Source organism: Mustela erminea, chromosome 1 (assembly GCF_009829155.1).
Source record: "Mustela erminea isolate mMusErm1 chromosome 1, mMusErm1.Pri, whole genome shotgun sequence".
NCBI lineage: Eukaryota > Metazoa > Chordata > Mammalia > Carnivora > Mustelidae > Mustela > Mustela erminea.
The window spans coordinates 171,928,435-171,933,651 of NC_045614.1; the positions used below are offsets into that span (position 1 = coordinate 171,928,435).

The 5,217-nt window shown below is 40.9% G+C and overlaps 1 pseudogene; it reads left to right on the plus strand.

The window, feature by feature from the left end:
• Nucleotides 1-5,217, plus strand: LOC116591544 (annotated as a pseudogene).

A 5,217-nucleotide genomic window follows, 5' to 3' on the forward strand; every position in this document is an offset into this window, starting at 1 on the left:
ATGACGTACCACTATATGTCAGGTAATTGAATTCAAAGTTTTAAAAAAACACACACTAGAATCAAGTGTCTAGGTCCATTTTCTCTTGCCCCCAAAGTGAGGCAGCTTTCTTCCAATATCTCTGGCAATTTGAACATCAAAATAATGTTCTAAGATTATAACCCATTAAATAAGATAGGAAATTACTGAATCTGAAAGTCTGGGGGTTGGGCTAGCAATCTGTGTTTTAATTAGTCCTCCAACTTGATGCCCACTTAAGTTTATAATCACTGCTCAGTGGTAATTTTCCCAAAGAAAGAGAATCAAGTTTGCAGTAAACCAGCAAATGACTGGAGATTAAATGGCCTGTTTGTGTCCTAGAACATTCCTTTGTTAATGTTAATGTTAGTGTTTCCATAAACATTGCCAGATTTTCAGATAAGCTTGCCCAAATTCACAAGGAGCCTATATTTCTGTCATCCGTGAAACCACTGAAATTCTTCATTTTATGAAAATGAAATTCTTCATTTTATCTTATTTATTTAACATATTCTTAATGACTTTATACCCAGAAGCACCAAGAAATTCTGAAATCTCTTTTCTTTCCTTACCATCTGGACTGTGACCCCAACAGAGAGTTAATTACACAGAAACCTGCTTACCTTACCTCTCGTGACACTAATGACAAAGGCCAATCTCAACTTCCCTACCTGTTATTCCTTAGAGAGGAGCCTAAGTTTCTCCACTGGAAAACTTTCCAATGGCATTTGCCACCCCTTCGTTAGTGAAAACTCTGAGCCACTGCTAACAGAGAAACCCTCGAGCTCACCTGTTTGTTTATCTATACAACCTTACCCACCTATGTTTCTACGTGGAGGTCAATGGAGGGTGGGGAGAACGTTATCAAGAAAGCTTTCCTGGGCCAAGGGGAAGTCACCAGCTTACCAACCTTTCTTTGTGCCTTTCCACTCTCCTCTTCTCTAGATGCCTTTGTTCTTCAGGTGCCTCCTATGCTCTCCAGACCCAGGTGTTCTAGATCTTGAGGCTCTATAAGGTCTTGAGGGCTGATTGCTCCATAGAGGAAAAATTAGCAATCATTTTGTGGAAGTAATTCACTTAACACTAGCTGAAGTTTGGTGCCTTTGAAACTAAAATATGTATCCATAGAAGATTCTGGACTCCAATTAATGTAACTCTGAATTAACCTTTCTGTGCTTCAGAAGATGAAAGAAAAGGAACCCCCAAATTCTTTTTGAATTTGAAGTTCACTTCTGCATCTTGCTCCAAAGAATTTCAATTCCCCTCTTCATCTCTTCTGACTAGTTTCCTTATCCTTCTTCTCCCATTTTCTCCTCTTTTATTCCTTACCTTCCATATCCCCCAAATCTGAGCTGATAGTCACAGGTGTGTGTTTAAGATTGAAAGAGGAGAGAATCGGTCAGTTATGAGTCGGTTGAGAGGCATAGTGTAGGAAATAGTTTAATTTTCTTCTTTCCTTTCCAAAAAGCCTCCTTCAGATGAAAGGCAGACCCAAAATTTACAGTAAATAAAAAAGAGCCTCAAGCCAAAAAACACTAGTCCCATGTGAACAGTATAGTCCTTCTGAAAATAGTAATAAGAAATCATAAGATTATCTGAGGTGAGATGACTTGGTATTTTCGATGCCCTGCATAAAATCCCACTATTTTTTAAAAAGATTTTATTTACTTATTTGAGAGTAAGAGGGAGAAGCAGAAGGGTGGAGGCGGAGGGAGAAAATGAAGCAGACTCCCTGCTGAGCAGGGAGGCAAACATGGGACTCAATTCCAGGACCTTGCGATCATGACCTAAGCCAAAAGCAGACACTTAACTGACAGAGACACTCTGGTGCCCACATCCCACTATTTTTATCTTGACAAGATAGTATTCTGGACCCTAAAGGTCTCCATTTAGTATAATAATTTTTATTATTAACATTTAACTAATGATTATTAATTATTAAATTATATGACCTAAATATCCTTTTTTTTCTGGAGAACTCTGAATATTACAGGAGTCACTTTGCAACAGGAACACACATTTTCCAGATAAGAGCCATAATCCCCAGAAAGCTTAATAATAGTATTTGATACTCAAGGAGTTTGTGGTCTAGTTAGAGAACAGGCATATAATATGTTAAAGCACATCAAAGTTAACAATGCAGAAGTCACTACTTGGTAAATGATTTATTCCATGAGTGTTTACTCTACATTCCAACCTGAGGAATATTGGAATGAATGCCAAAAAGACCAGTTAAGGAAATTGCCAACCTGTGTGGGGCCATAAAACAGCATAAAGGTATTAACCAAGCCAAGTTATCAGCAGGTTTCTCAATAAGGTGATTATATTTTATAGCTCATGATACAACTTGGGAGAGATAATATTTTCATCCCTGGCATTTGCCATGTTATGTTCAGCATACATTTTCCAGTTCAAATATATGCCTTATTTTGAAGTCTAAAACATTACGCTTAAAACTGATGTTAATCTTAAGCGCAAGTTAAGGGCATGGTTTTTTAATTTTAAAGTTTTTAAAAATTAAGATTTTAAAATATTACCCAAACTCTACCTCTAACATTGTGGTCTGACTTGTTCTTGTAGGATGTGAACCTGGTACTTCGCCTTACGTGTTGTGTGGCCATGCTCTGCCACTAGAGGGTAGCATCATTGTTAGTGTCTTTTCTGCTGTTTATTATACAGGATATTCAGTATTTAGCTGTTCATCCAGTCTAATCCTCAGTGTGATTCTCTTTGGAAGTGAGGCCTTTGGAGGTAATCAGATAATCAGAGAGGGGCCCTCATGCTGGTATTAATTCCCTTTTAAGGAAGGTACCAGAGGGAGACAATCTCTCTCTCCACATGAGGAAACAAGACAGTCTGCAAACCAGGAAGGCCTTTACCAATTTTCAGAAGGACTAGTGTTCACATGGGACTCATGCTTTTTGGCTGAGGCTCTTTTTTACTTACTGTAAATTTTGGGTCTGCATTTCACTTGAGTGAGGCTTTTTGGAAAGGAAAGTAGACAAACTATTTCCTACACTATGCCTCTCAACCAACCCATAATTGACCAGTTCTCTCCTCTTTCAATCTTAACCACACACCTGTTGGTACCTTGATCTTGGACTTCCCACCCTCTAGAACTGTCAGAAATAAATGTTTGTTGTTCACACTACACTATGGTGCCCTGTGACAGCAGCCTACACTGACTAAGATGATGTCTGACCAGATATTTGAACAGAAGCAGTGTGGGGAGCAGGGATGGGGGAATATGGGTCTTTAAAATGAAGCAGGTCCTTCCAAGAAGGAATTGAGTTATTCACTATGTGGTAGTATCCCCTTTAAAGTAGAAAGATCTCCAATTTTTGGTGTCAGAAGACTTATATTCCATCATGGGCTCAGCAACGAATCGACTGCACAATCTTGGACAAATCACTAACTCTCTGGTCTCCGAGTCCTCACCTATAGGCAATCTTTTAAGACCTATTTTATCTAAATAATATCTTCCTTTGATTTTTCTCTCTTTATTTTGTTCCTATAGCTCACTTTCCAAAGCTACAAGTTAAACAGGATTCCTTAGGAGTTACAGTAGAGACAAAAGAAATACGGTTGCTGCTGGTGGGCCGGGCCAGGCTGGAAGTAGGAGAGCAGGCTAGGGCTACCAGGTGCCCTGATCCCACTGCGCCACAGAGCGAGACCCAGTCAGTGGTGGTCGTACTGGTTGCCCAGTGTGGATACCAGATGGGCTGCTGCTTCTGGGGTCTGGCACTAAGGGAGCATGTCAAAGCCAACCAGAAAGGAATTTAAAATGAGGCAATAACCAGCATCTTCAGAAATGTGGATGCCAGAGAGGCTGGTAATGGTGGTAGTATTTCTAAGGGGAAACTTTGTTCTTTGAAAGTGCCAGCTGTCTTGGGGCGCCTGGGTGGCTCAGTGGGTTAAAGCCTCTGCTTTCGGCTCGGGTCATGATCCCGGGGTCTTGGGATCGAGCCCCGCATCGGGCTCTCTGCTTGGCAGGGAGCCTGCTTCCTCCTCTCTCTCTGCCTGCCTCTCTGCCTGCTTGTGGTCTCTATCTGTCAAATAAATAAATAAAATCTTAAAAAAAAAAAAAAAAAAAAAAAAGAAAGTGCCAGCTGTCTTGATTGACATGGAGGAAGGGGTAGGAAGTGAAATTCTGCAGGGTCCATTGAGAGATGTATTTGACCACAAGCAGCTCAAGATATTTCTGGCTCACGGAATAACCAGGCTGTGGGTCACAAAGTTTTTGGCAGTCTCTATGAAGAATGGATTTTAGAGAAATTCAAAAGTTGGTGGAGCTCTGTGATTGTTTGCAGTGTGTTTTACTAGACAGTCCATGGGAGGAGGGATGAAATCATAACTTTCCCTTATAACAGGATCTTGGCAATGAAGGGACTTAATGAGCATGCAGACTATGTGTTGCCCACTGACAACTAATATTTATTTGACATCATTAGCAAGATTGACCCTCATGGTGAATTCTGGAAAGCTGGGTACAACAATAAAGCCAAAGAGTCTGGTTACTTCAAGTGCCAGGGCTTTTTGAAAAGTGGAACCAGAAGTGCTTAGATGCAATGACCACCACTGTGGCAAATTTGCTGCTGAACTTAAGAAGTTCTGCAAGGCTTGAAGGGTCCCTTAATATGGACCTTAAAGAAATCAGCAGGAACTTAGTACCTTTTCCTTAAGTGCCTTATCTTGTGTCAAGCCTAACACCTCTATATACACTGGCAGATATTAACATTCCCACTGGAAGGCTCAATCAGATGTTTTCAGATGCCTTTAGTAAAGATTACCAACTCATCAGGCTACCTCCATAGTCTCTACCTTGCCCGTGCCTTTATGGTGAGAGGAAATGGACCAGTTTCAGGTCTTCACAGACATATGGACCATTAAAACCTTCTGTATGGTTTGTCTCCTGGAATCAAGAAGGCTGGAAAACCAGACTGTTTGGGACCTCCTGTGAGCCATTCCCATTATTAGCTCCAGCAAATAACCCATGCATGAAGCTTACCTTCGTGGAACTGACAAATTCATGAGGTTCCACAAGAGCAAAGCTCATCCCCACCCATTGGAAGGGATGGAGGAAAGCTGCTTCGTGGAAGCTGTTCATCTTTATCAGGGCTCACACAGGACTAGAACCAACTGTATGCCGCAAAACTCATACCTGTGGAAGGCTTACCTAGACTAAGCATAGCTGTGTGA